The sequence below is a fragment of the Sceloporus occidentalis genome, unplaced genomic scaffold (genome assembly GCF_023333645.1).
Source record: "Sceloporus occidentalis isolate IW3139 unplaced genomic scaffold, rSceOcc1.0.p SCAF_2, whole genome shotgun sequence".
NCBI lineage: Eukaryota > Metazoa > Chordata > Lepidosauria > Squamata > Phrynosomatidae > Sceloporus > Sceloporus occidentalis.
This window is the reverse complement of record NW_028316982.1, coordinates 259,493,268-259,508,564: the sequence shown is the minus strand read 5'-3', so window position 1 is coordinate 259,508,564 and position 15,297 is coordinate 259,493,268. Positions and strand designations below refer to the sequence as shown.

At 40.7% G+C, this 15,297-nt stretch overlaps 1 protein-coding gene across 7 annotated transcripts in view; it reads left to right on the top strand.

Moving 5' to 3' along the window:
• Positions 1 to 15,297, top strand: part of FAT3 (FAT atypical cadherin 3) — a 631,203-nt gene that overhangs the window by 121,720 nt on the left and 494,186 nt on the right. Inside the window, exon 1 of one of the 7 annotated variants that reach the window (XM_089512856.1) lies at positions 12,074 to 12,155. The exons of the other annotated variants lie outside the window; for them this stretch is intronic. The gene's annotated coding sequence lies outside the window, so the exon portion shown is untranslated. Of the gene's footprint in view, positions 1 to 12,073; positions 12,156 to 15,297 lie in introns of those variants that run through there. 7 annotated transcript variants of the gene reach the window in all.

The following is a 15,297-nucleotide window of genomic DNA, read 5'->3' as shown; positions in this document are numbered from 1 at the left end:
CAGCCTAAATAAAAAAAGTATCTTTCCTACAAGGGGAAGTATTAAGTTTTAATGCAGTTTGTTGTGTCTGTGTATTATATTTCAAATGTGTTTTTTTGAAACTTTTTAACTTGTGTCTTTAAAAGCATTTTGTGGTAAAAATTGTTTTTTAACTTTTTTTAATGCAGTTTGTTTTTTTAAGTTGTAGTTCATTTTACATTGTTATTAGCTGCCTTGAATAGTTTGCTACTAGAAATGTCGGATATTAATTAACTAATTAATTAAACCAGCCTTTAATAGATTGCAACATCTTCTACCCCCTCTGTGTTTTTTACATTGTTAAATATGAGTTTTTCAAAATCTGATCTGTACCTCCAACCACTTATGTTTATGTTTTATCTTCATGGCATTTTGGGGTCGTTGCTGTGGTCCTTGGCGGGCAGCAAGGACAGAAAATTGACCCCTGGACTCTCTGTAGTTGCTCACCTGGATATGTAGTCTAGTCTGCTTCTGATACAGGAAATCCACAGCAAAAGCATCTTAGGCAAATGGCCATCTAGCCTTTCCTTAAAATTCCTTTCAAGTTCCATCGTTAAGCAGCTCTTACTATCAGGAAGAGCAAAAAACCACTTTGCGGCATCTTCTGTGTGATAGCCCTTCAAAGATTTGAAGATGGTTCTGATATCACTTCTCAGTTTTCACAGCTTTCTCAGTTTTCGTACTTGGCTTTTAGTAGTGTATTGCCTTCAAACCAGTTTTATTTAGCTTACATCCTGACTTAATAAAAAAGGTTCAGTTAAAATACAGATGAAGACAGGTTCAAATAAACATGAAGGACCTAGTAGTGTTGAAATGCCATTAAACAAGTCAATCATTTTCAAAAAGAATTGAAAAAGCAATGCAAGAAAGAGCAATCAAAAACTGCAGCATCAGTTTTTTAAAGGATCCTTTCCTGGGAATCAGTAAATTGCCAAAAGTCCAGTTGAATAAAAGTGTCTCTGCCTGCCAATAGAAGGATAAAATGGATGGATCAAGCCTAGCTTCCTGTGACAGAGTCTGGGAGTGGCTGAAAATGGGTTAATTCACACACTGATCATTTAAGCCTGGGAAGATGGTAGGAATAAGAAAAGAGCCTCCACTGAAGATGGAAAGAAGAAAGAAAGAAGATGGTCTGGATTGAGGGGCACAAAACCAGATTGGGATTATAGTTGGAGACAAAGTTTAAAAGCCCCCATCCTCTTGTACATGGGGGTTCCCATTTCACTTGCCAGCTGTTTGGAAAGGGCTGGTGTTGACAGGCACCGCAGCAACAGCAAGATGGCTTAGCAGATGTGGCTCTGCTTTCCTGTCTGTGAATTCACTGTGTACATAGAAGGGGAACCTGTGGACAGCACCTGAGTGCTCAACATCAAGCAGGAGTGTGGAGCCTGTGGCCCTCCAGATGTTTTTGACCTACCACTCCCATCACCCGTGACCTGAGCCTAGTAACAACTAGAGCAGTGGTTCTCAAACTTTGGTGCTAAAATCCTAGCCAGGAGGGCCATTGCTCAGGTATTCTGGGAGCTGAAGTCCCAAACAGCTGGAAGATCAGAGTTTGAGAACCACTGATATGTAGGTGGGATATAGATTGTTCATCAGTGCCCTAGAACACTGGTTTTGAACATTTGATCCTCCTTATGATTTGAACATCAGCTCTCATAATTTCCAATTGTTGGCCAAATTGGCTAGTGCTTCTGAGAGCTGAAATCCATAACAAATGGAGGACCAAAGATTGTGGACCACTGCCCTAGAACAATGATATTTGTACCTCCAGATATTTTGGGCTTCAGTTCTGAGAATCTCTAGCCATTGGCTGAGGCTTCTGGGATGTGGAAGTCCTAAACATCTAGAGGACCATTGTGTCAGAACTCTCTGCAGTGGCTCATCCAATCTCAGCAGACAGATTTTTTTGTGCAGATAGAGAGTTTGAAACTATTGTTGTTGCCAATACAACTTAATACATGTGTGTGTACACACAGTATACCTAATTTCTGCTTTTATTTGTTGTTGTTTTCACCTGGTCAAGCTATATATCTTCTGTTCATATCTGCAGGTGTTAGAATTATAGCAGCTGGCAGAGGAAGGTTATAACTGGTCATAGCAGGTGGCAGAGTAACACTTTCATTACTGGGTGGCTATGCTGTGTTTAAATGTGAATGGTTTGCAGTAAGACAAATGTAGTTTCAGTCAACTTGGTCAAAATACATGTATCATATAGGGTTCTCTCCTTAAATCTGATTCATAATTAATGCAAAGGAAATGGACTAATCAATAGGACATCTAACTGATGACTAGCATTTAGGACCTCATCTCACAGGGCTAGAGGAACGAGCCCAGTGTGGAACGAAAGGGGGTGGGAAGGAAACAGAATGGGGAAAGGACACATTTTCCTGCATGGGGGAACGCCGCTGATGCCCCTGGAAGTCCCTGTTTCATTCCCCATCCGTTCCACAGAGGGCAATTTTCAGGAACTGTTCAGAACAGTTCCTGAAATTCGTCTTCTGTGGGATGGTTGAGGAATAGAACGGGTACTTCTGGTGGCATTGGCGGAGTTCTGGCATGCAGTAAACTATGACCTTTCCCTGTTCTGTTCCCTTCCTGCCCCCTTTTGTTCCGCGCCAGGCCCGTTCCACAAGCCCTGTGCAGTGAGGTGCTTAATTAGTGTGGGAGGGTGTGTGTATATATATATATATACACACACACACAGTGGTTTGAGTGCTGGACTATGACTGTGGAGACCAGAGGCTCAGCCATGAAACCCCCTGGGTGACCTTGGGCAACTCACATGCCCTCAGCCTCAGGGGAAAGCAAGGGCAAACCTCTGAACAAATCTTGCCAAGCAAACCCTCAGTTGGAAATGACTTGAAGGCACACTACAAGGGCACCCAGTGGGCTTCATGGCAGAGCAGGGAACTGAACCCTGATCTCCAAAATTGTACTCCAACACTCAAACCACAATGCTACACTGGCTCTATTTAGTTCCAATAACTGATTGTAAACATGTTGAATGTATAATAGAACAATGCTGTGTATTCTTACTTAAAGGTAAACCCTACTTTTTAAGTGGAGATGAGTAAGTATGTGAGTGTGCAATTCTAGGACCTGTAGACTTTTTTGTATACCTTTTGCTAATATGAACTTTTGTTAGCATAGACCAAAGCACATTTGTGTGAATGTTTCAAATTTACGCTTTTTTGATGTGCACAACTGAGAGATGTATGCACAGTTTTGTGCACATTCCTCCCTCCAAAACACACCACAACTAGATATGTATATCCTTGACTCTTTTGTCCTTGTATTGAGGATGAATAAATATGACAGTTTTCTCTGAGCTGTTGGAGAAAATGTCTATTCCTTCACAATATTTTCCTGACATTTGAATGTCCTGTAGTGTTGTGGAGAAATCATTCTGTGTGTGAGGTTTTCTGTTCTGTTTTTTGTTTGCATTAAAAACCCTTTTCTTCATAGGAAACCCATTTTCTGTGCTAAAAACAGTTTTAAAAAGTCTCCCCCCCCCAAAAAAAAAATATTTGCAACACTTTGGAAATTGGAATACCAGGAGAAATTTGCACAAACATCTTTGTTTTTAAATTACAAAGGAGTAATTTTGAATATTCTTTCTATCCATTAGTACAAGTATGTACGCATTTGAGATGAAAATTGATTCAATTCCACTGGAAGTCTTTGGAAATGTAAAATGGAGGGAATTATGAATCAGATGTGAATATCTCCCTCCCAGCCTTTGGCTTATGGGATTAGAAATTTCAGTTATGCTTCTCTGAAAACAGAGGTGTCTTTCTCTATTGCCTAATAGGAAAAGAGCAGTATCCTTTTGCAAAGTCCCCCAGTCAAAGTCATATTCTGAGAGAGAAAAAAAGTCACCTTTTCTGCCATGTTAATGTTAATCTTTCATACTGTATTAACATTTCAACATATATTTTTTGCGGTCTTTGGGAAATCTTCATTCTATCCAAAGCCTGAATGAGCGCCTTATTAGGGAAAAAATGTTGCTGGAAAGATTTGTCAATGCAACAAAAGCTTCTTATCAAAAGAAAAGGAAAGGACAATTAGTGTTTACTGCTTCAAGGCAAGAACTAATGACTAATGGAGCAATACAGTAGTAGTAGAACATGCGGGAATTGGCCAGAAAAAAACCCTGTGGGGGATTTTGGCCTGTTCCCCTCTACCAAGAGAAGTGATATTAAAAAATGTCAGTGCTCAGAATAAATGCCAGAAAGTTGTAATTTGCGCACATGCTCTCAGTGCGCCTTTGACCCAGATAACAAATGGGGTAGATTAGAGGGAAAACAAGGGACGATGCAAATTGTCTTAAAACCATGTAGCAATTAATCCAATTTATTATGAACTGGCATCAACTTTCCTCATTATCTAACCCTGCATAGTGTAACAGCTTCTGTGTTTAAGGGCTTGTAGCCTAAGGCAAATGTTGCTCAGGTTTGATATTATTTGGAGGATTCAAAAGAGGGGAAATTGGCTTTTAATCCTCAATGTTCTTTAAATGTGGTTGAACTTGGAAGAGCTATAAAGTTTAGCTGGCAAATATCAAAAGAAGGATATATGTGTGTGTGTAAGAGTAATAGTAAGAATGCTCTCACATAAAATAAACATTAGTAAATCAAAGTGCCGAGACTTCAAAATTTGAGGAACAATGGAGCATGCATGTTGATTTGGTCTTTGTCCTGAAAATAAGAAACGTGCCTGTGGACATTTTAGACTACCTCATTTGATGAGCATTTATCTTGAGTTTCAAGGAACTAGTCTATCCATGCTTTTTCCAAATCTGACTGTTTTATTTGTGGATCGTGGGCCTTTTGTTTCCTCCACCACACACATCCTGTAATGTAGTGGAATAAACAGAGTATTTGAAGTACCCTGTTACTCATTTCTCACTCTTTGAGCTTTGAGCTGTTTTTGCTGGATAATTACAATTTATGGCTGCCCAATAAACCCCACTGGAATTCAGTTGTCTAATGATTCTGGTTTTATTATGCTACAACCGTTAGCAATAAAGACCGATATCCCATTTGACAGTTTTCAGTGCCTGGCAACTGGAAACCTGTGGGACTATATAGCAGGGTTTTACATTGTTGTCTTAGTAAGGTAGGGCTCAGGGTAACAGAAAGTTGTTGCACAATTGATTGCAGGCAGCCATATAATGAAGCCCACAAAAGTTATCAGTTCACCAGTTGATTTAACTATTGATTTCATATATATATATATATATATATATATATATATATAGAGAGAGAGAGAGAGAGAGAGAGAGAGCCATCTGTGTACTAAGGCTGGAATATATTCTTAGGACCTTATCACACGGAGCCTTACCATGGGTAAAACGTTCCTAAACTGTTTCAGAAGCATGAAGGTGTGATCGTCTGTTTCGCTTCTCAAATAATAATAATAATAATAATAATAATAATTTGTTTTATTTATATACCGCTATTCCAAAGATCATAGCGGTGAACAGCAAGTAAGCTAATTAGCAAGTAAGCTAATTTGCCCCCAACAGTCTGGGTACTCATTTTAGCGACCTCGGAAGGATGCAAGCCTGAGTCGAGCTTGGGCCCTTTTGCTGGTCTTGAACTCGCAACCTTGTGGTTTTGAGTGAATGGCTGCAGTGCAGGCATTTAACCACTGCGCCACCAGGGCAAATGTCATTGAGGCATCCTGCTTTTCTTCCATTGTCAAAGCGTTCGCACAGAAGCCATTTTTTTTAATAATGGAAGATCCCGTTATTCAAAAAACGGCTTCTCTGCAAACACTTCGTTGACAGGAGAGAAGTGGGATGCCTCAGTGATGTTTGAGAAGCATGACAGACGATCACACCTTCACACTTCAGAAAAAGTTCAGGAACGTTTTGCAAGCATTTTACCTACGGTAAGTGCCTCCATGTGATAAGGTCCTTAGTCTGTTGAATTAATCATTTGAAGGATTTCTACAGCCAAAATCCTAAGAAGAACTTTGTTGGGTCTCAAACCATAGTCCATCTGGTCTAGCAATATAATCATGAATGCCCAAATGTTTCAGGGAAGACCAACAATAAACTATAACTCAACAGCCATCTCTTATTATCCCCCCATCCCTAACCGGCACAGCAACTGATATTCAGAATTATAGTGCCTCTGAACATGGAGGTTTCATACAGTTTTCATGCATAGCTTGGAACATTTTTTTAAAAAATGGTATTCCGTGTGTGGTGTTTTTTCATTGTGACTTCATTATATTACTTATTGTCCACAAGTTGCTTTTAGTAATCTTACTAAGAATGACATATATACATACACACAGATGAGACCCAGATAAGTGCAACCATTAATGCCATGTAATGTAACCATTAATGTCATGTAGTATAGGTGTCATGTAGTGTAGATGAGGTCTAGCTTTATCTGGAGTATCGCTTTCAGTTCTGGGCACCTCATTTTAGGAAGGATATAGACAAATCGGAGCGGGTTCAGAGAAGAGCATCAAGGATGATAAGAGTTATGAAGAATAAAACTCATACGTAAAGGATGAGGAACTTGAGTATGCTTAGCCCGGTGAAGAGAAGACTGTGGAGTGACATTATTCTTTAAATACACTATGGGCAAGTTTACTTTATCCATTTTATTGTTTGTATGTACGTAATAATAATAAATATCTAAAGAATTGTCTCAGGTTTGTTCTTTGCTGCTACAGAGGGTAGGATTAGGCCTAATGATTTTTAGTTATAGGCAGGTAGATTTTGATGGAACATTAGAAGGAATGTCTTGGAAATGTTGTGACAGTTCAACATTGTTGCCAGTTACCTAGAGAGGCAATGGGGTCTGTCGCTCTGGATACAGATTACTGTTGGGGATACTCTAGGTGGATTTACTACATTGAGTGGGGAGAGGAGGTGGTGGATTTGATAGCCTATAGGGCCCCTTTGAGATGTATGATTTTATAGTGTATCATAAAGATTCTGGTCATTATGTCTTTTGGCATTATAAACTTAGAGTACTGTAGTTGGTTTATTTGTTTGCCATTGCCTTCTCCTGAGGCTGAGGGCATGTCACTTGTCCAAGATTACCCAAGTGGGGAATCAAACCCTGGTCTCCAGAGTTCTAGTCCAACACCCAGACTACTACACCACATTGGCTATAAACTGGTATATATAAGGATACAATTGTAGCTGGATAACAAAGCCACAAGGTTGATCAAAATCTTTGTATTCTGTGCTCTGTTCTCCTTGGAGAATCACCAGTTGTGAACTTGTATTGTGTATGAGTATTAAATGTAGAAATCTAAATTAAATTCAATATGATGATACCTCTTAGCTGAGCAGACAGATTTTCACCATTTCTGACAGCTCCTAGTCTTTTAAATTTGTTCTCTCCCCCCTTTCCCCAGTTTAGTATCATTGCCTTGAAAATAATTTAAACATAGGTTGTTAATATTCATTAATTTAACTCTTCAGTGCCTTCAGCAGCACTCTTGCATTAATGATACCTTCCTGTATGAGCATTTTAAATTGACTTTATTCTTATGGAAATGTGATCTCCCATTAATTTAAGAGGATAGATCTGAGTGTACTGTAAACCCAGCTGTTCTGTCAATGAACTGGCTGAATATTTCTTATTGTTGATGGCTCAAATGTTGAGGACACACAGACAAAATGTTTCACAAATGTAGAAGGAGCTGGTAGCAATAACTTCGTGCTTTTCTCTTTGAAAATTGACTGTCAGAGGTTGCCTTTCTGGTTTTCTAGCTAGTGATCTAATGACAGTAATATAGGATTAAAGGGGAGGGGGATTAAATATCATCAAAGGATAAATTCATGAAACTGAAAGTTCTGAGCAAACAGCACATACATAAAGCTGACACCTGTGTGGCTATTGATAACCATGCAGCCTGTTTTGGTATGCATTTGTATTATATAAAATGAAAGGGCACTGTACGTTGTTGGCCTGACGTGTAAGGTCAGCTTCTTCATCAATTTGCAGCTTCTATGACAAAGTGCACCCATTGGTAAATTAAAGAGTGGCCCATTTTGCAGTCTTGCCACTCCCTCCATGTTTCATCATCTAAAGTACAGAGGCCAGCTTTCTTCTGAGGTATCTGGCTACAGGAAGAGTGGGGAAAATATGACTTACTACACACAGTTCACTTAGATGCCCACGTGGTGGCCACAAGCCATTCATATTCACCAGAATATTTTAGTGATATATGGAACTGGAGCTGGTACAGTGTTACTTCTGGTTGCACTGCCATGGGGGTGCTGCAGTGGGAAAATGCCCTGGACCTCCTTCTGCAGTTGCTTGCTCCTAGGCTGTAGTTTAATATTTTTTTTCCTTATTTAATTTCTTCCTTTCTTCCAGTGTGAGCCCCAAGATGACATATAAAGACTAAAACTAGATAAGCTAGAAAACCCTAATAATCAAAAAGTTAAAGCAACTAAGCAAATTATCATCACAATAAAACATGATTAGATTTTTAAAAAGTATAAAATTGTCTTAAACACAACAAGTTAAAAATGTAGCCCATAACAAGGCTCCCTTTGACCATTGTCTGTTTGAATAAAAAAGGTCTTTGCTTGCTGATAGAAGGAGAGCAGAAAGGGACCAGCCTGGCCTCCTATGGAAGGGAGTTCCAGAGGCTGGGAGAAGAGACCGAGAAGGCTCTCACCCCTTTCCTCACCAGACTGGCCTATTATAGTGGTGGGACTGAGAGAAGGCCTCCACCAATGGTCTTAGATCTCTGGCAAGTTCATAATTTCCCATCCTGCCACTTTCAAGACTGCTGTAGTAAACCAGCTGATCTCTCTGCTTGTAAACTATCTCTGGGTTTAGACAATTAAACTGCCTGGGCTCTGTTACCAGATTCAACAGTGTTGATACCATTGGCTCTGTACTGGATTGCGGTGGTTTTCTGCACAAGCAACTCAGAGCTTGTGGGTTTGCAGTCAGGCAGTATTTCCAAAGGATGAAATGGTATCTCCATGTTAGGTTCATATTGCACATTTATAGTACTTTAGGTTCTGCTTTAACTGTTATTTCATATTGCACATATTGTACATTTATAGCACATTGGGTTCTACTTTAATTGTCATGGCTGCATCCTGTGGAATTGTGGCATATATATTTTGGGGAGGCACTACACTCCTCTGGCTTGTTGCTGTTAGGTTCCCTTGAGTCATCTTCAACTCATGGTGATCCCATGTATGAGACATCTCCAAGCCCCCCTGTCCTCCACTGCTCTGCTTAGGACTTATAGATTCAGGCCCCTGGCCTCCCTGATTGAGTCTATCCATCTGGTATATGATCTTCCTCTCTTTCTGCTGCCTCCTACCTTTCCTAGCATTACTGCCTTTTCATATGATTTGTGCCTTCTCATTATGAGGCCGAAGTATAACCACCTCAACGTAATCATCTTGGCTTCCAGGTTGATCTGCTCTGGGGCCGATTTGTTTGTCTTTTTGGCTGTCCATGCACTCTTCTTCAGCACTAAATCTCAAATGAGTAGATTTTCTCCCTGTCTGCTTTCTCTGTTGTCCAGCTGTCACAACAGAGAACATATATAATGGGAATATATGGTAATGGGAAATACAATGGCTTTGACAATTCCAACTTTCATGCTCAGTTGTATATCTTTACTCTTGAGGACTTATAGTTCTTTCATAGCTGCCCTTCCCATTCCTAGGAGTTTATCACACATCTGGACTTCCACTATGCTCCCATTGCCCCAACGTCACCAATCTGCAACGGGAGCCTCCTGGTGAGATCACGCCTGGCACTAATAAAGTGGAACGCTTCCGTTTTCGTCATGGAAGCGTTATCGTAATTGTTAGGAAAAGGGCCCTTTTTAAATAACAGTTTGATCTGTTATTAAAAAGGGCCATTTCCCTAACAATTACGATAACGCTTCCATGATGAAAACGGAAGCATTCCACTTTAATAGCGCCAGGTGCGATCCCACCAGGATGGATCCCATCGCAGATTGGTGACGTTGGGGCGACGGGAGCATAGCAGAAGTCCAGGTGTGTGATAAACTCCCTAGTCGTCTTCTGATTTCTGAACTGCAGTCTCCACTCTGATTGATGTTTGATCCAAGGTACGGAAAATCTTTAACTATTTCTATTTCCTCATTGTCTAGGTTGAATTTATGGAGAGTCTCCACAAATTGTTGTTATTTTTGTTTTGAAATCTAAATGCTTCATAGAACTCCAAATCCCAGAATTCCATAGGATGGAGCCCATAGCTGAAAAAAAATGCTATAGTTGTGTAGTGTGAAAGTGCATGTATGACTCTTTCTGACTACTGTGATGGTGATGGCAATACTATTCTCCCTCCCCCCTTCAAACCCCAGCAATTCTGTGTATTGTTGCAACCTCACACATTAGCACCCACATGGAGGCGCCGTCTACACAGACGGCGCCTGAGCATGAATGGAGCCTGGCCACAAGCCTTGAGATGCTCTTTGGCTTTGAATGCGAACCAGCCCTCAATGCTCTTATTTTGCTTCCCTGGGAGCCATAAATTTAAATAATGAGTAGCCAAGGTTCGGTTGCATGCCTAGCGACCAGCCTGAGATGGTTATTATCATCACGGTCTTTTGGCTCTTGCTCTCTCTCTCTCTCTCTCTCTCTCTCTCTCTTTTTTTGTTGAATCATCATTTTCTCCCTTCATCACTTTTCCTGCAGTTGGAAACAGAGGTGGCAGCCTTTAGCATCCCCAGCTTCTATTGCTGGAACTATTCTGCATTAAAAAAAAAAGGCTTCTAAAACACAGCTTATTTTTAAATCAGTTGTGCAGCGAGCAGTGAGCAAAGCAGAGTGTTAATTGGGTCCAGTGGAATTCTCATTCCCATGGGATGGAGAGTGCGTCTTTCTTCCGAAAGAGAGCCTGGCTTAGGAGGGGAGGGCGGGGGTGGAGGAGGAGATGAAATGTATGCAAGCCAGGAAGCAGCATCACACACAGAACATCAAGGCTTGTGCATGTGGCATTGCAGTTTTACTTTATGGGAGATAAAATGTGTGCAAACCAAGAAACAGCAGCACACACAGAACACCAAGGGTTCTGCTTGTGGCATTGCAATTTTACTTTATGGAATTTAAAAAGTATACAAACCAAGAAGCAGCAACACACACAGAACATCAAAGCTTGTACATGTGGCATTGCAATATTACTTTATGGGAGATAAAATGTATGCAAACTAAGAAGCAGCAAGACACACAAGAGCATCAAAGCTTCTACATGTGGCATAGCCATTTACTTTATGGGAGATAAAATGTATGCAAGCCAGCAACACCCAGAACATCATACATGTGGCATTGCAATTTTATTTTATTTTAAAAAAGAGACACATCATATCTCTCTTTCCCCTCTCTTCTTTTGTGCAGTTTGCAAAAAATTGTTTAACCCTCTCTGGTTCACAGCTATGGATAATCCATGCATATTTTTTCAATAAAACAAATACATGCAAGGGGTGAGGAGTCTGTAGTCTGCACAATACTGGCCTGTGGATTTCCCTTTTGCCAACTCCTGCCCCACAGTACAATTTTCTATGCCTGTCCTTGTCAGCATTGTTCTGCGCCTAATTCCACATGGACGTCACATAGGACTTCTCCATCCCCCCACTTTCCAACCAATTCAGGCAGCTTCACTCCCCTTCCTCCCATCCATCCATTTGCTCCCTCTACGCCTCCTCAAGATTGATTCTTTTTCTCTCTCTCTTCCCTCATGGGGGGAAAGCATGGAAATCAGGGATTTTCAAACTTTAAACAGCTTGCGCATTGTCTGAAGTGTGTACCTGAGGAAGATGAGTTTTCACTTAGCATTTATCCTATCATCTCCCATCCCTCCCTTCCCACTCCTTCTGTGTTCTCTCTCTCTCTTCCTCTATTTATAACACAAAGCTTTCAAAAGAAAACTAAGACCGGGCCCTTTCCCTTTTTTCCTCCGCTTTCCCCTCGTTACCGTGGCAGCATGCATCCCTCTGCTTGCTGAAGAATGAGCTGAGCTGGCAGGCTGTGCTTTCTGGTTGTTGCTTTTGGGAGAACCCGAAGAAGATTCCGCAAGGGAACAGCATTTACGTTGACCGCAAGGATCCCCTACTCAGTCCTGGAGGCTTGTTTGTATGTGACTTATTCTGGCTGAAAGGTGAGCATTTCTCGAAATGTCCTCCCCGAACCACACTGCCACTGAAATCTTGGGTGCATTGTTCTGTGGCTGGTGCTTGCTGTTAATTAACTGATGAAAGCGTACGAGAGAGCGAGAGCAAGAGAGAATTTGTGTGTGCACATGTCATAGGATCATATATATATATATATATATATATATATATATATATATATTCTCATTCATTCTGATGGAGGTCCTATTGAATTCTGTGGTATTTACCTTTTGGTAGATAGGGTTGCAAGTTTTACAAGTAACCCATCCTTTGAAGCTTCTTGCACCCAGATAGTGCCACATATATATTTCCACTAGTGATACTAAGTGTGTGTATGTACACACACACACACACACACACACACACACACACACACTCAGTATCACTAGTGGAGAGCTATACATGTATATCAACACACACAGAACATCGAGGCTTTTACATGTGGCATTGCAATTTACTTTATGGGAGATAAAATGCATGTAAGCCATGAAGCAGCAATGTGTACACACACACACACTTCAGTATCACTAGTGGAGAGCTCAGCAGTGAAGTAGTAACAGCATTGTTTTCCTCCTGATCAAGATCCAGAGGCATAACAAACACACGACTTGTTTCACTCGTGCATCTGTATCTGGTACATTGATGTGAGACCTGCAAAAGTGCGTTAGAGAAAGGATATTATCTTAGAGAACCAGTAGGTTTTTGAAAAGAAAGTGGCACACCAAGCTGCCTAGGTGCTTTTCATCCTTTTCTGGTCAAGCTCAATATCCTCAAGGGTCAGTTTTCGTAAGGTAAGAACATCTTATTTCAGCAGACCTCAAGTTTTAAGGATTATGATTTGTGCTGTTGAGAACTGAATTTTCACTTTTTTAGGGGGTGGTGGTGGTAGAGATGTTTGCCTCAATCAGTGTTTTGTCCGGACCTCAGGCATTCTGTGCTTGAAAGCTGTGAGTCTTCAGTGTGATTACTTGTGAGTAAGGAATGCCTCCCGAGAAGATGCTTTTCTCTGTCCGGATTGACGTGAAAATTACACAGATGCTTATTTGCAGCAAACAGGGCAGAATGCATTTTTGAGGGCTTGTGCCTTTAAAACAGATACGCAGTTGTCTTCCAACACCATTCATGTTGAAGAGAGGCATGCACTGAAAATATAGGCATGCAGACATTTGGTTATGGGAATTTAGGATGTGTATTTTGTACTTGGATATTTTTGTCACTGGTGCCTTGTTTTCTAAGCAAGGGGTGTGCAGCGCACCCTGCCTGATTTTAACAGAAGTACAAAATGATCTTATGAGGAAACCCTATTGAAGAAATACATGTGCTCTTCAGCCCTGGAGACTTTCCCCCTGATTTCTACCTCTCTTCCAAAATCTCCAGGAAATGTATCTGCAGTTTGCAGTGAAAAAGAGATGGTAGAATTACATTTTCAGCATCTTTCCCCCTCCCTAGATAAAAAAGAAGCTAGAGGTTGGGAAGGAAAATTTTACCCAAAAAACACTTGGCGTGGGGAAGTTAAGCAAACCTTGCCACATTTTCTGATCCAGACTGTACTTCAGCCTTCACAACAACTTACTCTTTTTTCTGTTAGAAAAAGTTGGTGGAAGACTGCATGTATGCATGCATGCAAAAACAGTATTTAACCCTCAACAGTAAGTGGCTGTAAAAGCTATTTGGAAATTTTCTTGTCCTTGAGAAGTGTCTTTGGACATGCTGAGGCACCCCATCACCACCACCACAGCTGTGAGATTTGTTGCGTGTGTACCTCTGTGAGAGCCAGGAGAGCCAGCACAGTGTAGTGGTTTGAGCATTGGACTATGACTCTTGAGATCAGGGTTTGATTCCCTGCTTGGCCATGGAAACACACTGTGTAACCTTGGGCAAGTCACACACTCTCAGCCCCAGAAAATCTTGTGATAGATTTGCCTTAGAGTTAAGTCGGAAACAGTGAGAGCCAGAGAAAACTGGGTTGTTTTTTTTCATCAGCAATAGCAGACAGTCTCTACTGATTTTTGTGCAAAAACATTTTTACACAAAACCCATTGTTATCTTTGTACTAAAACTTCACAAATTTTTAACAGTTCTGAATGGGGGGAATTGAGAAATAGGCAAAAACTGTTGTAATCCTGTCAAACTTCTCAGACTTTTTGTTTTCATATGTAAGAAGCAGATATTTGCATTTGCACTCTTAGCCTTATCTACCTTGCAAAGTAGTTTGACAGAATGATAAAATGGGTATACACTGAGGCGGTTAGGGAAGGCAGTGAAGGGGATGGGGGTCACAACTCCCCAGACACATGGTCATGACATGAAATGGTTCTTCATAAATTCTGGTTTCAATTTGGGCTGCTTTTCAGCCAATTTTCCTTCTGTTTTTTTGTTTTGGTTTGGTTTGGTTTTTTTGGGGGGGGGGGTTGAGAGTTAGGGAATTAGGGTTGTGGGGGCAAAATCACTGTGTTTTGTGGGTGGTTGGGATTGTTTACGAACAAAGAAATTGTCTGAGGGAGGAAAAAAAACGGGAGCCCCAAGTGCAACCCAGGCTCTGCATAGAGAATGGAAGAAATAAGTTTGGAAAAGTGGGTAACCAAACTGCTAACTAGCCGAAACGCAAGTTGCTGTCAGTGTAAGCAGTGTTGCTAATTTTTTTGCACAGTGAACTATTGTCCTTCCAATCTGCAGCAGTGTTTCTGCCTGATCTTGGAGTTGATTCCTCCTTGCCAGTGGCAGACAGATAGTGGCTTTACATTGACCATTAAAAATATTTATGAGTTTTCCTAAAATATGGCTATATTGTTGTTGCCCACTCAGGACTTTAAGGATTGAGGGACTAGAAGTGCAAGTAGATAAATAGTGAGATGTTGTTGATAGAGCAACATTCATGCTTGGAGAACTCTGATAGTGAAGTGCAAAACCAGGAGTGAAGTTAAAGGAGACACAGATGTTTCACTCAAATTTACTATACAAGGTCAGAGAGATTTTTTTTAAAAGGTGTTTATATGCCATAACATATTGGTTGTGTGGTGGAGAGCTTAGAATAAATCCTTTTAGGTTCAAACAAGTAGTCACAGAATCTCATTTAGTTCATGGCTTTTGTTTTATAGAAACCATACAGGTCAACAATGTCTTTGTTCA